Source organism: Bubalus bubalis, chromosome 12 (assembly GCF_019923935.1).
Source record: "Bubalus bubalis isolate 160015118507 breed Murrah chromosome 12, NDDB_SH_1, whole genome shotgun sequence".
In the NCBI taxonomy this organism is placed as follows: Eukaryota; Metazoa; Chordata; class Mammalia; order Artiodactyla; family Bovidae; genus Bubalus; species Bubalus bubalis.
Window position 1 is genome coordinate 38211055 of NC_059168.1, and position 20346 is coordinate 38231400.

The 20346-nt window shown below is 40.4% G+C and overlaps 1 long non-coding RNA gene across 3 annotated transcripts in view; it reads left to right on the plus strand.

Annotated features, from left to right (window-relative positions):
* LOC123328491 overlaps positions 1–20346 on the plus strand; it is a 70672-nt gene that overhangs the window by 2272 nt on the left and 48054 nt on the right. For 2 of the 3 annotated variants that reach the window (XR_006543351.2, XR_006543350.2), the window contains exon 3: positions 1014–1120. This is a non-coding gene — a long non-coding RNA (uncharacterized LOC123328491). Of the gene's footprint in view, positions 1–1013; positions 1121–7776; positions 8371–20346 lie in introns of those variants that run through there. The other variant, XR_006543349.2, reaches the window with a different exon arrangement.

Consider the following 20346-nt stretch of genomic DNA (forward strand, 5'->3'; position numbering starts at 1 on the left):
CACAGATCAGCAGTATATCAGTGGCATTAAAATGTCAAGGAGATGCAGTTAGGAAAAAAAACTAAGAAGATCGATTAGAGGGGATATAATGAAAAAAAAAAAAAAAGATTAAGACACATGGCTTTGTGGGGAAGAAAGTGGGTCCTTTTGCCTTTTTTCTCAAACTTTCCAAAGCACTTGATTTGATCAAGCGGACTCTGGATACCCATCTGCTTGTGGATGGTGTCTAAGTCCCACAGGTGCCCCAAGTTTGCCTCGATGTGGGCAGAGGGAGAGGCCTAATCCCCAAAGCATTGGTCCTAACATATTATTCTCTGCTTCTAGTTCTCCAGCTCCATGAGATGGGGCTGAAAAACCAGTCAAATACTAGTTGCACAGTTATGCGCTATGTAGAATGGCATATGTAGAGTTAATTGTGATGAGCAACTCCGAAAGACTTGAAAATCTTGGGAGCATTTTTATGCTGACTGGTTTTACTGTGTTTAGAGGAGAGGACTAAGGTTTTTCTTTTTCACCAGAACAATTTAAACTTAACTTTTTGTAAACGTCAGCGTTCTAAATAACCATCCCTCTTCTCTGTTACTATGGTTGGGGATGGAGAGGTGGGAAATTGTGAAAGAAACACACTAGCTGCTCTTTCCTTGGTCCCACCCTCTCCGCCTGTAAGTACAAAGAGTCTCAGTGAAAACTAAGTGCCCTGGAAGACCGAGGACATTTTCCTAATCTGGCTCCTTTGGTTACATCATTTCTGGTTCTCTGTTGCTGGGGTAAAACTGCAGCTGTGTAGTGTAGACCTTGAGCAGCTGAAGGTCCAGTTAATAGAGTCTTGGGCTGACATGTTCACATACAGAAACCTCTTGGATACAGCCTACATGGAAGTTTTTTGAAAGCTCTCACCTCTGAGGCTGAGCTCTGTCAGTCAGGAAATAACAACAACAAAAAAAGCAGTCAGTAAAATTTGGAAATGACATTAGAATCTAATGATCGTTCTTCTTTGCCATACATTTTTGCAGAGTGAATATTCTACAGAATGAGAGAGTGGTCAAGCAGATATTTATCAAGCGCCAGACACTGCTGCCAACATTGCCAGGAAGTAAAAAGCAGTCTGAGTATGACGAAGGTAAGAAAGTATACACCCAGCTGCAATAAAAAAGCAGAATTTGAGCATGTCATAGAGCACACAAGAATGGATGATCAAAGAAGAATAGATTACACCTGACTGGAAGGGCTAGGAGAAGCTTCCTGCAGAAGGGACATGTGAGGAAGGCTGCAAACAAGGAAAGTATTTGAAGACAAGACGGTGGGAACCATGTTCCAGGGGGAGGGTGGAGGTGAGCAGAAGCTTGTCACTGGGAAAGCACCAGGTGAGTTAAGGGAACAAGCAGCTGCTTCTTGGACTAGGAAGTTAGATGTGATATTTGAGAGCACAGTGTCCTCTGTGGAGGGCAGAGCTACCTTGTAAATGTGGAGGAAGGAGGAGCAGAGCTAGCAGAGGCGTCAAGCTTAGACGGCTCTTTGGAAGGCCTGGCGTGGAATTCAATGTCAGAACAGCTTCCTCTGCAGCAACACTACATGCGTCTCAACTTTGCAGGGTTGTGTGAGTTCACCCCCTTGATTGCAGGCCCAGACATCTTGGTATCTGTGTGAGAGACCCAACACTGAAGGGCCGTGGAGGAGAGTTTCAGAGAGACAGGCTCTTTTCTCCGTACTACTCAGAATCCAGTGGGTCTCTCTGAATCCAAGATGAAGTCCTAGAGGAAATATGTGATGCAGGTTGAATGGAGGCCCCTGGTCGTGCTAAGGCAGTATGACTCCTCCCCTGGTTTTCTTGGGTACCATAATCAAGTCCTGACCTCTCTGGACTTCCTTTTCCTGGCCTCATGGATGGTGCTATTGCCTTGTCTATGTCAAGATCCAGTTCGGATCTAAGAGGATCATACATATTTTCATACATTTTCATATGTATGATGCACTTTGAAAATTTTTATTTCTAGTGTAGTGTGAACTGGTAGTTTTGATTAATAAATTAACATTTTTTTCATGAGCTATTTGCTCCATTGGCCTAAAATACAGAATCTGAGCTTTTAGGAGTCATTTTAAACTCATAGATCAATTGAATGTAAATATTAGAAGGGACTTTAGTACTATCTAGTTCTCCTCATCTGCTGAAACGCAGCCCATCATATAGATTAAGAGTACAGATGCTGGAAATAGACTGAACATGTCCAAATCTCATCTCTGCTTCTCAGTTACCTGATTTTGAACAAGATTATTTTAACCACCCCATGCCTCAGTTTCCTCATCTGTAAAGTGGTGATAAAAAAACGTTCCCTATCTCACAGAGTTGTTGTGAGGAGTTGGTGCATGTGTGAAGTGCCCTGAGGATGTGCACACAGTCGATGCTGTGTGCACTGGTACAGTTAGTTCAATGGGCTCACTTTTGCAGATAAGGATACTGAGGTCTGGAGAGGTGAAGTGACTTGCTCCAGGCATTCATTTGCTCCACAGCTGAGCCAGGACTAGAACATGTTTACTGTCCTCTGTTTATTCAGTCAGCAGGGTTTGCTTCTGATGAACATTTTAAAATGAAGAAAAATCTTCAAAATCTCTCAGGTAGCAGGTGGGAGAAAGTCAGGTATCTTCAGGGAGAAGGAAGAGCCTCTCAGAAAGAACTGTGGAAAATGTGTCCTTACATGTAGATTAAACTGGGTAAATTCTCTGAGAGCTATTCACACCAAATCTACCCCCACGGCTGCCTTTTCTCATTCTCCTGAGGCATTTACATCACACTTGCTGGACTGGGTCTTTTGGCACATTGGATGAAAATCATGCAAATTTCTCCCTTGGCTATAGAAAGAAATAAATTGTAACCTTTTGCCTTGAGAGTAGAGTTTACATTTCTCCATACTTGTATTCCAGCACAGCATCTAGGGTACTCAGTAGCCATCCACTAAATTGACATGGAACAAAATATTGTTCAGCTTTTGACAGTGGAGATAAGTTCTGCTTATGCAGCCTCATTGTTGTCTACTAGAGAGATTCGTTTTCTGTTGTTTCTACCCAGTTCAGGGACTCACACAGGAAGCAATGAGAGGCTCCTTCCTGGTACTTGGGAGGGAGCCTCCAGACCTCTCAGGGCCTCAGTTTATGTACCCATGAATCCATGAAAGAGGAATCATAACCAGGAAAACGTCTTGCAGATGAATGAGCATCGATCTGCAACATGCTTAACCAGCTGAGAGGAGAGATGTTAGGAGGCTGGGGGATGCTAGGAAATAATGAAAGGGCAGGGAAGCAGCCCCTGGCAGCCTGCACACGGGAGCCTGGTTGGACAAGGAGGTCAGCCTCAGAGAGGGTGTGATAACAGTGCACACCTAGAAAGGGGCCCAGTGGTGCCTTCCATCTTCTTCTGTTCCTTGGAGGCTCAGGAAAGACAGGTGGCCCAGGGCTCCAGGACCTGGGAGAGGTGAATCCCTCTCCTGCTTGTCTGTGCCAAGGAACACTATGGTGGCACTCTAGTATGTAGGTGAGGCCAGCTCCTAGACAATCAGCATCCCACTCACATTTGTGGACCACTTAGCATTCTGTTCCAGGCACTTGTGTTCCAGGCACTGTGTCTAAGTTCTTTATATGCATTATATTATTCAAATATTATCAAAACTCTATATGTTTGTATTATTATATTATTCCCACTTTGCAGAAAAGTAAATTGAAGCTTGCTGTGCTTAGTCAGTCATGTCTGACTCTTTGAGACCCCATAGACTGTAGCCCGCCAGGCTCCTCTGTCCGTGGGGATTCCCTAGGCAAGAATACTGGAGTGGGTTGCCACGCCCTCTTCCAGGGATCTTATTGCAGGTGGATTATTTACTGTCTGAGCCACCGGGGAACCCAAATTGAGGCTTAGAAAGGTTAAATTATTTGTCTGAGGTCACAGCTTATAAAAGGCATAGTTGGGGCCTGAACCAACCTGTCTCTCTGGCACTTGGGCCCATGCACTTCACCACTAGACTAAGTAGTCACCCCATGGTGCAAGCTTCCTGAGAAAGGGATTATGTCTACTTGTATGTCTTGGCAACCTCTTAGCTTATCTAAGATCAGAGAGGTGAAAGACCACCTAAGTTCTGGCAGAGAGCTGAGGATTTGGAATTTGTGGATAGAGCTTCTCTGGTTATAGAGGATGATAGTGAAGGGCAAGATATTTTCCTTCTTAATAGCAGGAAACTGGAGTTGACTTGTAATTGAATAAAATAGGAAAAGTGCTATTCTTAAGGGCCCATAGAATCCATACAAACTAGAAGCTTTTGTCAAAATGAAGTGAGAACCAGAGCAGAGAACAGAAAGATAAAAGTGTGTCTAGAAATCATAAGCATTTATGAACAAGTAAGAAACCCTTTGCCTAGTGGAAAGGTGGTGGTACATTTTAGAGGTACAAGGAGTGACATCCTGAGAAGGGAAATCTACCTTAGTACTCCTCCAGGTGGGACCATAGCTGAGAGCATCTTTATCACCTGGTGTCCTATTAGAAATGCAGATCTGGGGGCCTACTGAATAAGTTTCTCAAGAAGTGAGATCCAGAAATCTGTGCTTCTTATGCATATTACAATTTGAGTAGCACTGTGTTACAGTCTTTTCCCCAGATCCCATCTCATGTCAGCCCTGGTAGTGCTCCCAGCTTTAGGAGAGCACATCACCCTGAGATGCCAGGCAGTCCCTGCTGGACCTCAGAGCACTCATCACTCATTTGGCACTGAGGGTGATGCTCTGGACCATGGCACTTTCCTATCACTCTCTGTTACTACTCAACAACTGCTAGAGACATTTCTGCAGAAGGTTCTGTAGAAGACATCCTTACCTCCCACATCTGAAGATACCAATAAGAGGAGACGACAAGTCACATCTATTTCTGGCACATGAGGACGAACTGATTGTGACTGAACAATCCTCTATGTTTAACCTTTTAGTAACACTTTCTCTACAAAGTGGGAAAGAGAGATGCCCACTATAAGACAGAGAACCCAGTGGCTCTGTATTTCAAGAAAAAAATAAAAGACCTTTTAAAAATATTGCCTAAAGAGGGAGAATGTTCACATCTATTTTGGAATGGGTGAAAATGAGTGACTTGTGTTACTGGAAGATTTGATCTAATGTGTCCCAGGTTCTTTCAATTTGTCACTGGCCCAGAGAACACTCAAAGGGTTACCTGGTAGCATCTCAGAAGGTGATACTGCTACATATCTCCCTCATCAAAATTCAAAATGCCTGACATTTCATCATTAGAGATGCCTTGTTTATGGCTAAATATTCCACCCAGGTATCTTTCTTAACAGATCTGGGGAAAATGTGGCCTACTGATGTTAAAACCCCCATGTGAGTTGGGACTCCGGGGATCTGGGGCATCTGGAGATGATCTGGAAGGAATGAGAAAGGAGAGAAATGACGCAGAAAGGGAAAGAGTAACTTTCCTAAAGTTTACCTTGTGTGAAGTCATCACATTCCCTGACACTTCTTTGAGCTAACCTGCTAACCTGCCTAGAGCCAGCTTTAGGAGTTCCCAGTTTAGGCTGCATTAAATGTTCCTGGTTAGGGAGCCCTGACCAGAGAATATAGCTGGCCCTTTTGACTTTGGTCTGTAACTGAGGAAAGGGCAGTTTCTTTACCAGTGAGGGGCACTGCTGTACGCCCAGGCAGTGCTGTCAGTGTGGGCAGTGCTGGATATTCCCCTCCCTTCTTTCATCTGGTTACAGGCATGCAGGTCACATGCCAGGTCCTGATGCATGCTTCCTTAGGTTTTCTATCTCCTTTACCAAATATTATCTCTACTGCTGACCATTCCACATGCAGCACTATGTTCTATGGGTCTTGAGGTCTTCAGGAGTCCCTTCTAAAATAAAATATCCTTGGGTGTGGTTACACTTTGTTTTACTTTCTGTTATCCCTTGCTGCTGCTGCTGCTAAGTCGCTTCAGTCGTGTCCAACTCTGTGCAACCCCAGAGACGGCAGCCCACCAGGCTCCCACGTCCCTGGGATTCTCCAGGCAAGAACACTGGAGTGGGTTGCCATTTCCTTCTCCAATGCATGATCATCAATTAATAATAGCAGATTTCAGTTATGCTCTTTAACAATAAGGAGATTATTTGGGGAGATTGTGATATAATACCAAAGTGTTTCACTCTCCAGAATGACGGGACTTTGTATAAACGTAGAAAGGACAATAGAAAATAAAGTGAAAAAAATAGAACTTGCCAAGATAAATACGGCAACTATGATGATAAATTGTCTCATGTAAAACAGTAGTGTTGTAAGAGACTCAAGTATTTGTAAATGATGGTGATTTAAGACTTTTGGTTTTTAAAAGTTACTATTTAATAAGATTTGATATTTAGATGCATTTTCTATGGCTTTATTATATAATTATGTGTATGATATGTTATATGTTATATATATATATATAATATTTTTAATGTATTTATTTAGTTGTAGCAGGGGATAAAATATGGAGGAATTTCTGAAGGAACTAAATTTTAAGCCAGTGTTTCAAAGAAGCAGGAACTGAAGAGAGAAAGGGGAAAAGCGTAAAAGGATGGCATAAGCCCAGGGAGGGTAGAGTCACCCACCAGAGGCTACAGGCTCCTTGACTAAGGTGGAGTGGCCAAGGGGAGGAGGCCAAACGGAGGGCTCAGCTGATGAAGCAACCAAGGTGGCACGCGTGGGAGATGGGTCTGGAGGTTCCTAGGGAGCTCCTCAGTCATAGGATGACTGGATATGAAGGATGTGAGGGAGGGGCTGGAGAGGCAGTTAGACCAGTGCTGACAGAAGAGACAGAGGACTACAGGGTATGAAGTGGCTGGTTACTCTCAGATCACAGGAGGGTGAATCTGAGAAGCAGAAACAGTATTTCTACTTCCCTCTTAAGGTGGGAATGGGGGTGTCTACTCTCAGATCCCTTTGTGCTCTTTTATCAAGGCTAGTCTTTGGACACAGGTGGTGAGACCAGGGGGATGGTTGCCTCTGGTTAAGGCTACAGATGGGCCAAGTGACTCTTTCAGGTGATCTTAGCCTGACCCTATGAATGGGCTCAGGCTCCCTCCTGTGGTCGGTTGAGATGAACCATTAGCAGAGCCATCTTGTCCAGGGAGCCAAAAGTCCCTTTGCCTCGTGGTGGAACCAGGGCAAATGCATCCAGCAGGCTGGTGGCTGGCTCTGTTTTTGGAGCCCCCAAAATGATAATAATCATTAAAAAAAAAAATTCCAGATTGAAACAACAAGCCAAAGTCTCAAAGTGGCTCTTCAAATAAGTGGGCAAACTGTGTTAATTACTCATTTTCAAAAGATCTTCCCCCCTAGCCCTGCAAATTGATTTAGAGACTGTCTTTATTTGAGAATAGAGAAGTAAAGAGAGGAAATTCATTTCAGTCTGACTTACTCTTAGTTTCGAGAGACAAAGTCACAATTGGTGTTTGAGGGGGAAAAAATTGAGCCCCAGATGCTTCATGGAACAAGGAAAGCTTCCATTTACTTCTCAGCCTTAAAGAACACACCTTCAGGAAAATGACTGAAGCCTGGGAAATTATGAATATCAAATTAAGTAAATAAGGAAACCAGTGAACAGCTGCTATTTTCTGCCAGAGGTTTTTTTGTTTTGTTTTGTTTTCCTATTTAAGAGATAGGAAACATTTTATACATTGGGTTTTCCAATTGATTCCAAGAGTATATTATGCTAATAGATAGTAGCTTTACAAAATAAAAAGACACTTGGCTTTCTATTCTGAATTTCAGGCATGGGGGTGCATCACCACTGTTCCATCACTCTTACTCACTCTGATGAAAGAAAAGAAGATTGAGCATTAAAAGCTGAAGGTCATCCATACAGTGGTCCCAATAGCAATCTATGTACCTTTAACCCTGCGGAGGAAAAGTAATTACCCTTTGACTTCTGGTGACCTCAACTAACCTTTGTTGAAGGGCCAGAGAAAATAAAGGCTGACCATCAGCCTGCCCTCACTGCCCTGGGCTTAACCTGCTGTGTGAATGAAGAACAGCCCAACAATTGGATGAGAGGATGTTGCCATGGAAATAGCCCTGGACGAAGGAGCAAAAATCAGAAATTTATCACAATTAATTGTTTTATTAAGAACCTCCCATCTTTTGGATTATTCCCTGGAGAGTGGGGAGGATGTGCTCTCATTTAGATCTTACAAGAGGAAAATTCTGCTCGAATGAATGAAGCAGCCCATACAGTAAAACCATAAGTTGTGGGTAGAACTAGACAGTTTTCTGAGAGGATCTACATGTTCATATAATTTACACAGATGCAAATGCAAACAGTCAGAATGAGGGCCTCAAAACCTCACACTACCAGACAAATCGGTTGAGGTGTAGATTTGGGCATCGGTCTTTGAACATGTTCAGCAGATGTTGCCTGTACTTCTATGCCTGGACAAGGTCTGGAAGATATAGGAGATCATATTTAATACTCTATCGGTGAACAGAATTGCAATGTCTCATTTTGTCATCCTTACTTAAACTTTGTGCTAAATAGACTCTAAATTCTATGTATTTTTAAGGTGAATTCATTTAGATTAGAAAATAGAAACTTGCCACCCAATTATGTTCAGATTAAACTAGATGAGCCCAAGACACTCTGGCTGATATGGGCTAATTGAAGGAAAAAGAAGCCAAGTGAGTCAGAGACAGTTCTTTTAAGGAGAGCCTGCGAGTTATCGCTTAGGTATTATCAGTCTTATTTAGAAGCAATAATATTGATTTTTAACATTAAAATATTTTCATTAATTTTTAGTTTTTATTTTATGTTAATACAAGGATTAAATTAGACTTTTAGAAAGCAAAAATGTGGATTTTTATTAGTTCTTTCATTTATTTTTATTAAGTAGATTGGTGCATTGTTAAGTAGATAAGAATTGGATATTACCTTTTTTATTTTCCTTTTTCTTTGTAGATGCTAGAATAGCAATGTGAAACACTCATTTGTTGTATTTCCTAACTAGTGAGTTATTTATGTTAATCAGTTTTAAAAATAATTTGAGATACTAAAACAAAGCAGGCGGTTAAGCTCAGATATTGATTTTCTTTTTAATGGGTATTTCATCAGTGAAATTGTAACCACCAATAAAGGAGAGAAAACTGTAGCAGGTGTTTACTGAAGACCCCTTTCACAATGAGAAGATCTGCCTTTTTTTGGTCATGGCATGAGATGGCAACATGAGTTTCATTTATGCATTTTAACTCCAGATTAATCTCATATTGGAAAGAAGGCTTATTCGGTTTTCATTAGAACTTGGAAAGTTATGTTTAATACACATAAACTTTTAAAACAAAAGAGTGCTTGCTGTTGGCACTCTGTTAACTGACAATGAAATTCAATTCTTGAGCTTCCTGTTTACTTATCTCCTGCCTGCAGTTAGTTCATCACTCATTCTGTGTGTTCCTCCTATTGTTAGGGCCAGGATTCTCTGTTTGCTGACACTCCAGGTACCCGGGGCCGTAAGGCCCATCTCAAATAATATAGTAGACGTGGCTAGACTGGTTAAACAAACTGTGGCCTTTGGCAGACTTTTAATCTTTTTCTTTGCTATAGATAACAGTTTTTCTTAAGTGGCAGCAACACATCTCTAAAAATAAACCTGCAACACAGTCTTGCTTGTGCTTACCTTATGCTTCAGCAGCACCTTTCTTGTGATCATGCTTCTTCATTCCCAGCTCCTTTAGTTTTGGGGGTAGCCCATACCTGCTTGTAGGGTGATAAGTACGTTTCTTCTGGCTGTGGTACCTGCAGCATTGAGCTTGGTCTTCAAGGTCCTTACTACATTTGGACCATCTCCAGATTTTCTGTTTATTAACCCGCAGCTGGACGGCTTGACTGAGGCAGTGGAACCAAATGTGAAGATGGTAAGGAGTTTCTGTTGTTTTACCTGTTTGGGCCAATAGAAGAGTGAGATAGAAAATGATGATACAGATCTAAATGTAAAAATTAAGGCTCATCTGTCCTTATGGGAAAGCAGCAGATATTCGCTCAGTCTGTCTCCTCCATTCAGAAGGATTATGTGTAGTTTCTGCTGATTTGGGTAATCACTTCTATATTAAAATTACTGAAAGCTATTTTACTATATAACGTTTACTTGTAGAGTACATTTTTATTGCTCTAATTTTGTTTAAAGGAAAGACATCATATGTATTTAATTTACATGAAGATCTTCCCAGAATAATTTTGCAAAGATCAGGGTAAATCAAATTTCTCAATGACTAGGTAGTTAAATGAAGACATGAGAGTATTTTCTGGTTTATAACTAATAGTGCTTCAACTTAACTGCTCTTCAATATCAGCCATAAAAATGATATTCAAGTATGAAGAGTCATTTAAAAGATGAGGACTACAGAGAATAGTCCTTTATATTTTTCTAGTTATTGACTCTTTGCTTCCAATTCTTAATCCTATGTCTGCACACAACTACTAAATAAATGTACAGGCTATGCAGTGTAAATGAGGGACTAATTTCAATATTCCAGAAACAAAAAGTTAAATATGCAATAAATGAAAGAAAAAATTAGATATCAAATATATATGGAAAAATTCTAAAAATTGCCATTCAATGCACTTTGAATATACACATTTAAAAAACAACATGGAGTTTTGTTATGAGAGTTTAAGATAATTTTTAGAGAACATACAAATTTTAAAAGAACAACATGACATTTTGTCAGCAGAGTTTACAATAATTTGGGGTTGAATGGATACTTTCAACTGAAAGGGGGAAAAAACAATTTTAACAGTATATGGGTGTTAATACTACCAGCTCCAAATTAAGCATACATGAATGGCATGACATTATTCTGCTCCGTTCAGGATTTAAAATATCTTTCCAAGTATTATGTGTAGTGTAATGGATTGTATATGAATATAGGGGGTTGCCTAACTGTGACTTTAACACTGGATTTGGATTAAAGGATGCAAAAAACATTGTTAAAAATTATATGGCATGAATCTTCCTTATAAAAGGACAAAATTCAGCCTTTTTCAACAGACCGATAGAAATATAATGCTGTTAAGCTCTCCATAGTTTCAAGCACAATGTAGAAGGAAAATAACTTACAAAAACAAATTTAGATCTATTTAAATGCATCTCAAAAAACAAAGATATTCCCAAGAAATGGTCATATATGCCTTTAACAAAGTCTTACATGGTTCATCCTGAGTTTAAAGCAGGGAGTAGGGCTTTAATAAAGCATGTCATTTAAAACTATATATTATATCATTCTAAAGCAAATTATTAACTCAGCGAAAAGTCCCAACCAGCAGAATTCCATATACAATAGTACCATGTATCCATCTGGGAAGTCGCTGGATTCAGTGCTATTTGCACCTTCACACCACAAGCATATAAGTACAGTTAATAGCTAAACCTTGAGCAAAGTATTAGTTACCCTAAAAGTTACCTTCAAGATTAAATACCTTTAAATGCTGCGGCACCCTGGATTTCCAGTTAACCAAACTATATTTCCAGCAGAAACTCCTGGAGTGTAGAGTAGTTCTCCTCTGTAAGCCCTTCTTGCTGGTCTTCTTAGAAAGCGGTGCTGGAACGTTTTTTTTTTTTAACCCTGTTGATAATCTGACTCTCTGTCAACTAGTGCTTGTCGACCCATCACTAGCCTTTCTTAGGGTGGAGTTGACTGGAAGGTTGAAGGGCTGAAGGCCATACATCATCTTCCCCTTCTCAATGTACCTTAGTATGAACAAGGCATCGGGACTATGAGGAAAGGAGGGAGAGCTGAGCTATCCTATAGTCCACAGATAGCAGGCTTTCCCTCTGTCCTGCAGTGCTGGAGAAGGGGATTATTGCTGCAGGAAAAAAAAAAAAAATCTGGCCACACTGTAGAAATAATCATCGCAGTTCAGATCTCCCCCCACCTCCCTCTGTTCTTTCTCTCTCTCTCTCTCTTTCTGTCTCTCCCTCTCTCTCTGGCTCTCTGTGCGAGGCCCCAGCTGATTCAGGCTGCATCCATCCATACATAAATCATTCCCCTTATTCTATTGGTTACATGGTACATGGCAAGTATTGATTTTTTCCGTTGCCTCATTGCTGGAGAACACTTGGTTTTTGTGAGACAGAAAAAGAAAAAGAAAAAAAAAAAAAGACAGACTAAACCAAATAAAACAAAATCCTCATCAGAGTTCAGTCTAGATAAAAAATTATCAGACAGGTTTGAACCATCCTCACAATAACTGTGTTCCAAAAAGAGCATACTTTGGGGAAGGCTCTTTCCTATCTGTTTGCATGTTCTTCCAGTATACTCTGTCTCAAAATAAAAGAAAAAAATTGTTCCCGGTTGTGAAGAGCTCTGGGTGCAGGAATTAGGAGCAGCATGCAGAAAGGGAGATGCTCTCTCATTGTGCAGGGCAAGAAGACATCTAATGGATCACTGTTAAAACAGGAAAAAAAGAAAGTTTAGTTAAAACACAACTTGTTCTAACAACAAGAATAAGGAGACAAGAATAATGCCTCATGACCAAGTGACATGTATGGGACAGGAAGAAAGATGTTTTTCTAGGTTTATTTTGTGTGGTAATAAAATGTGTAAGGGTGCCTTGTTTGTGTGAAGTATAAATATAGAATGTGCCTCAGCTGTCAAAATATTGTGTCTTTTCATACTCAGAGACAGGACAGAGCCAAAAATGTGAATTGGTCTTAGTTTAGGATTCTGACATTTGAGTAACAGAGATAGAGTGTTCTTCAGAACCTAAGTTAAAACACTCAAGAGTTTTAATATGTGACTTGTCACAAAAACCAATTTGTTTTAAAGTGATAGTGACTCTTGGACTCAGTCCAAAGGGCTTTTATTTCTGAAATATCAAAATGACTTCTTTATGAGGTTATTTGATCCAAAGGATCATTCCAACAAACAGGAGGTTGTTGCAACGAGGAAATCATTATCAGAAGGTTACAGAGAAAGTATAAGGTGTGAAAAGACTGTAAAAAGCCCAATTTCAGTGTTTAAACTTATACGACCATTGATTATCAAGCTAACAAAGAGTGAAGCTTAGGAACACACAATTCAGCATGCTCCACAGGTGACAGGAAATTTTCTTTTGGATTTCACTTAGAGCCATCAACTAACAAACATATCATGCACAAATTTCAGATGTGAAGTAGTAAGGGCTTCTTTAACTTATTTTAAGGTTTAAAAGAATTCCTCCTAACCCAAAATATTTACTCTGCACAATAAAAAGAGTCTATTAAGTTAAGCTGTCAGTAAGCTCAGAAGTTAACTAATGATTTCTCCTCCTTGCCCTCACAAAAGCTGTGCTGGGGGGTTCTTTTTGTTCTTTGTGTTTGTCAGTTTACTTTGCGGCCCTTGCTGCTTGGTTCATATTTATGATAGGGTCTGCCCAGTAGAAGATTCTGGGGAGCAAAGCTGCAAGGGACATGTCCATGGGAGTTGGGGCCAGCCCATCGAGGTGCACAGAATAATATATCTCTTTCTTCTTATTGTTAAGTTCCTTTTATTGAAGGACTGTGAACATCTCTTTTTGCATAGAAGTACTGATGCTTTTGAACTGTGGTGTTGGAGAAGACTCTTGAGAGTCCCTTGGACTGCAAGGAGATCCAACCAGTCCATTCTAAAGGAGATCAGCCCTGGGTGTTCATTGGAAGGAATGATGCTAAAGTTGAAACTCCAATACTTTGGCCACCTCATGTGAAGAGTTGACACATTGGAAAAGACTCTGATGCTGGGAGGGATTGGGGGCAGGAGGAGAAGGGGACAACAGAGGATGAGATGGCTGGATGGCATCACCGACTCGATGGACGTGAGTCTGAGTGAACTCCAGGAGTTGGTGACGGATAGGGAGGCCTGGCGTGCTGCAATTCATGGGGTCTCAAAGAGTCGGATACGACTGAGCGACTGAACTGAACTGAACTAGTTTATCTAACTTGCCATTTCAAGAGAATCTCTTTGAATGAAAATGTGGAAGGAGGGAGGCCTGCGTGGAATTTTGTCCAAATTAATGTTTTGTTGTATTGTTTTGTTTATGTGGCTGTTATTATTTTGAGCTCCAATTTGGATGTGTGTTCTCTCAGCAGTCTCTCTGAGGAGAGTAAGATGCCTCTCTAACTACCTACGCGGTGAAAGAGTCCATAAAGGACTTTTAGATTTAAAAGAGTATTTTAGATTTAAAAGGGAAACAGACAAGAAGATAACAAAAATGATAGGAAATGCTTTGAACCTGACTTCCAATCCAACAACTTGAACACATGTTTATTGAACACTTCTTGGGGACCAGAATTTGCTGGAGCAAGGGGAGGCTTCCAAGATGTATGCTGGTGCTGTAACCCAGCACAGGGACCTCGCTCAGTAACACCCAGTGTCCAGGCTGCTGCCCAGCAGAGGTAGGTCCCTTCTGCCTCTCCCTTGATGAGGCTTTGGCTATGTCTCTCTTTTATATTCTCTATAGGTTGCTTCTCTAGAAAAGTCATATAATTACATTAAGTCATTAATACCCTTTTATCCTCATTAGCTGTAACAAGATTTAAGTGACCAGCACAGAGCCTTGCCTATGCACTTTATGATAATTTGAGACCCTATGGACCCAAATGAAGAGATAACTCATCAAAACTAATGATTATCAGGTAGTGAGGGATTTAAATGCATTGTCATATAATTTTCACAACAACCCTGTTTCTAAATAACCTTATTTTATGCCCATTTTAAAGATGAGGAAACTGTGGTGGAGAGAGGTCAAGTGAATTGCCTGAGGCTGACCAGTTACTAAACTGGGGAATCAGGTTTCAGACTCCTGCTGCTCTTAACCACTGCTCCTGTAGGGGAGCAGAGACGGCCAGGCTGGCTGGCTGAGGCCCATTAATTACAGCTGGAAGTCTTTTGAGAGAGGTTATGACCAGGAAATGGCTTCTGTGCTGGCCCTGAAGCATGTTACATTCCACAGTTTTTGTACCTTATGGGTATACTTTGAGTCACCATGGAAAAAAAAAAAAAAAAAAAAAAAGGAAGCATTTAAATCTGCTAGTGGAGATTATTACCATTAGAAGGAATTTGTGTGTGTGTGTGCGAACCCTTTTGAACATGAATTTAACTTTTAATATGAAAGTGTTTACCTATTAAATTACCTGTGAGGATAGATCTGGACATTCCTGGATGGGGTTCACCCAGATGAGGCTCACCCAGAGAAGTGACAGAGGCAGGCCCCAGCAAATGGGAATCCCAGGCAGAATTCAAACACTGCCTCTGAGCAATAGTGATTCTCCATGACAAATGGCAGGCATGCTCAGTTGAATTCATAGGTTTTCTTTTTTAAAAAAATTTATTATTATTAAAAAGTTTATTTTGTACTATCCTTTTTTAAAATTATAGTTTATTTACAATATTACATTGTAAACCATATGTTGTACACCTTAGTCTCAGGTGTACAACATAGTGATGCAATATTTTTATAGATTATATTCCATTTAAAGTTATTATAAAATATTGGGTATATTTCCCATACTGTGGAATGCATCTCTGAGCCTATTTTACACCAATAGTTTGTGCTTCCCACCTCCCAACCTCTATATAGCCTCTTCCCACCCCACGGGTTACCACTAGCTTGTTCTCTATATCTGTCTGCTTCTTTTGGTTATATTCACTAGTTGTATTTTTAGATTCCACATGTAAGAGATATCATAAAGTATTTATCTTTCTCCATCTGACTTATTTCACTTAGCGTGATGTCCTCCAAGCCCATTCATGTTGTTTCAAATGGCAGACTTTCTTTTTTATGGCTGAGTAGGCAATGGCACCCCACTCCAGTACTCTTGCCTGGAAAATCCCATGGACGGAGGAGCCTGGTAGGCTGCAGTCCTTGGTGTCGCTAAGAGTCGGGGACAACTGAGAGACTTCATTTTCACTTTTCACTTTCATGCATTGGAGAAGGAAATGGAAACCCACTCCAGTATTCTTGCCTGGAGAATCCCAGGGACAGAGGAGCCTAGTGGGCCTGCCATCTATGGGGGTCGCACAGAGTCCGACAAGACTGAAGTGACGTAGCGGCAGCAGCAGTATTCCAATGTGAGTGTATGGAGGGGCACATCTTCTTTACCCATTCATCTCTTATAGACACTTAGGTTATTTCTTTGTTTTGGCAATTATAAATAATGCTGCTATGAAGATTGAGGTGTGTATATCTTTTCAAAGTAGTACTTTTAGTTTTTTTGGAGATAGAACTAGGAATGGAATTGCTGGGTCAGATGGTAGTTCTATTTTTAGTTTTTGAAGAATCCTCATACTGTTTTCCATAGTGGTTGCACCAATTTAGATTCCTACCAATAGTGTACAAGGAAACTCTTTTCTCTACATCCTTGCCAACATTTGTTATTTATAGACTTTTTGAAGAGAACCAAAACATGACTCTTTCTTAATTCTCTTCTAATCAAACACTGCCAGGTGAGACTAAAAAAATAGTGAGTGAATATTCGTTTGTAACATCATTTCCTGATCTTTTCAAAAATTATGAAGTAGGAAAAAGTATAGTTGTGAAGTGGGTTGACTAGCTTGTTTGCAGTCAGCCCCTTAAAGGAGGAAGCTGATTTAAACCTGTCACAGGAACTGACTGCTTCCCCGGTGACTCAGTGGTAAAAGATCCACCTGAAATGCAGGAGACACAGGAGTCACGGGTTCGATCCCTAGTTCAGAAAATTCCCCTGGAGAAGGAAATGGCAACCCACTCTAGTATCCTTGCCTGGAGAATCCCATGGACAGAGGAGCCTGGTGGGCTACACTTCATAGGGTTGCAAAGAGTGGAACATGACTCAGTGACTTAGGACACATGCACAGGAACTGAATTCATATTTTCCTGCTTGAGTCCCTTCGTTTCCAGTGTTCTTGGTCTTTATAACACAGTGTTATTTACTTAAAAAGCATTTATGCAAGTAGTGAAGGCAAGGAGATATTTCAAGATGTAACAAATAATAACATTGATAATAATTATAGAGTTGATACTAATGTAGACAAACCATCATCAGGCATACATTCTCCTTCCTTTCCATTAAATCCCTGTCATTGTTTTTGGTCTTCTTTGTGTCCATCTGACTGATAGATTGACCAGTCCCAAAACAGAGATCCAGAAGGTACATTATGATAGTGGAAATGTAAGATTATGCCCCAATAAAGCCTGCTCCCCAGTCACTTATTTGGTCTCCAGCCTGTGTCAGCAGCAGACAAGTCCCCCAAATCAAGAGCTGTCCAAGTTATCAGCATGTATTTCATGGCTTGGATGGATAAACAAAAGAGGTGTGAGGGAGACAACCCAACCTGTAACCTGTTATAAACTGGATGGATAAGAACCAGGAAACAGTTATTTTACCTGAATTTATTGCTTAGCAACAAAGCTCTACCTCGAGAGAATGCTATTCTATGGTTACCAAGTAACTGACTGTGACAATTACCAAACAGCTGGCCGAGTAATCTACATACCCTCTAACCCCTGCCAGCTGAACAAGGGACTGCGGACAGCTCCCGAACAATAGACGCACATCTAATATTTTATTGAAGAGTTGACAGAAGCCACAGCTGTATTGCCACATGGATTTAACTATTCTAATTTGGACATCCAACTCTAGATCTGTTGTGCTCAAAGGGTTATTGAAGCAGGGGAGACACCAGAAACAGTTCTACCAGAAGGCTACCTGCAGAGCTTTGGGAGAAAATTTTTCCTAAACACAAATTTTTGCTGAGAAGGAAGGCCTCTCGAAGTTGTTTGGAGAAAGGCAAAACAAAATCTGGCACATCACAATTTCTTTCTTTCTTTTTTAAACTTTTATAGGAGCATAGTTGCTTTACAATGTTGTGTTATTTTCTGCTGTATAGTAATGTGAATCTGTCATATGTATACAAATATCCCCTCTTTTTTTGGATTTCCTTCCCATTTAGGTCACCACAGAGCTCTGAGTTTTCTGAACTCTACAGTAGGTTCTCATTATCTGTTTTATATGTAGTATCAATAGTATATATACATATGTCAATCTCAATCTCCCACTTTATCCCACCTACCCTTTCCCCCCTTGGTGTCCATATGCTTGTTCTCCACGTCTCTGTCTCTATTTCTGCTTTGCAAATAGGTTCATCCATACCATTTTTCTAGATTCCACATAATTAATATATGTTTTTCTCTTTCTGACTTACAATATTTTATTGATAAATGCTGAATTGGCTAGGCTGAATTGACTGGTGTGATCTCCTTGCAGTCCAAGGGACTCTCAAGAGTGTTCTCCAGCACCACAGTTTGAAATCATCAGTTCTTGGACGCTCAGCCTTCTTTATGGTCCAATTCTCACATCTATACATGACTACTGGAAAAACCATAGCTTTGACTATGCAGACCTTTGTCGGCAAAGTGATGTCTCTGCTTTTTAATACGCTGTCTGGATTTGTGATAGCTTTTCTTCCAAGGAGCAAGCGTCTAAATTTCATGGCTGCAGTTACCATCCACAGTGATTCTGGAACCCAAGAAAATAAAATCTGCCACTGTTTCCTTTCCTTCCCAATCTATTTACCTTGAAGTAAATATCACCATTTTAACACCAGAAAAGTTGGATTTAGATATCCTGGTTCTAAAGGACCCTATTATAAACTTAGATTACATACCAAGTAATTTCTATTCTGGACTCTGAGGAGGGAAAAAAAATCTCAAGATATATTTGTTTGCAGTATTTGAACGCATGTCTTTAGGAGTTTTACTTACATCTAAAAATAATTTTCCCTATACCAGTGAACACTCCCCACAAACACCTATGCTTCAGATTGCCAGCTTATGCATTTTCTACCCACAAATAGCTGTGGAAGGTGAGTCTGTTATATATTGGAGTGTCCTGAATAATTTAGAGAAAACCTCACTACAACCCCTCCTACTTCCACAAGACCCACTGTGGGCATCCAAGAGAACCTATTTTTAGGAAGTGAAATCATGAATGAAACTTGTCTTTTAAAAACAAATGTGCAAGAACTTCTACATCCAAGTCACGAGTGGTCATTTTTAAAAGCTTTGCTTCTGTTTCAGTTGTCATGCTATTGTGAGAGATATCTTTGGAATCTTCAGAATTTAGTTTACCATTACATACTAAAGTCCATCACATTACTCAGTAGTCACATTTCATTTGGGACCAACTGGATAATTTAGTACCTAGAACATTGTCTGGCACACAATTGCCCTTGATCCTTATTTGTGAATGAGTGAATGACTTCAGCTTCATCCACTCGTCTTATTAACTAGAAAGTGCTAAGTGAATTTGGCCAATTCAAAAATTTGAATTCATATCCACTAGATGATAATTCAGTCACTTTAAAAATATTCGAAGGAATCTAGTGTCCATTCTTTCTTTTTTTTTTTACTCACTGAAGAAAAGTTATAATGTTATAAATGTTTATAAGGTGCAGGTAATATTCTATGTATTAGGATATAATGATGAACTGAGGCAGAAGTACTCGACTTTCAGCAATGGGAGACAGAAAATAAGCAAATATATAATAAAATGTCAAGTGATAATATATACCACAGAAAAATATATAAAGCAAAGAGGAGGGGATTGATGGGATGGGAGAATAAGTGTCTCTAATCAGTCCTAAAGGAAATCAGTCCTGAATATTCATTGGAAGGACTGATGCTGAAGCTGAAACTCCAATACTTTGGCCACTTGATGCCAAGAACTGACTCATTTGAAAAGACCCTGATGCTGGGAAAAATTGAAGGCAGGAAGAGAAGGGGACGATAGAGGATGAGATACTTGGATCGTATCACCAACTCAATGGGCATGAGTTTGAGTAAACTCCAGGAGTTGGTGACGGATAGGGAAGCCTGGCATGCTACAGTCCATGGGGTCACAAATGGTCACACATGGGGTCAGACATGACTGAGCGACTGAATTGACTGACTGAACTGAAGAAGATGGCATTTGAGCAGAGACCTGAATGGATGAGGGAGCAGGACATGGGAAATCTAGGGGAGATCTTTAAGGGGAAGAAATGGCAAGAGTAAGGGGCTTCCCTGGTGGCTCAGATGGTAAAGAATCTGCCTGCAATGCAGGAGATTTGGATTTGATCCCTGGGTTGGGAAGATCCCTTGGAGAAGGACATGGCAACCCACTCCAGTATTCTTGCCTGGAGAATCCCCATGGACAGAGGAGCCTGGTGAGCTACAGTCCATGTTTTCACAAAGAGTCAGACACAACTGAGTAAGCACAGCACATGGCAAGAGTAAAGACCCCAGTGAGGGAGTTATGTAACTATTATAATAAAAAATCACTAATATAGGCAAAATAATGAGTAGCATATTTGAGGTAATTG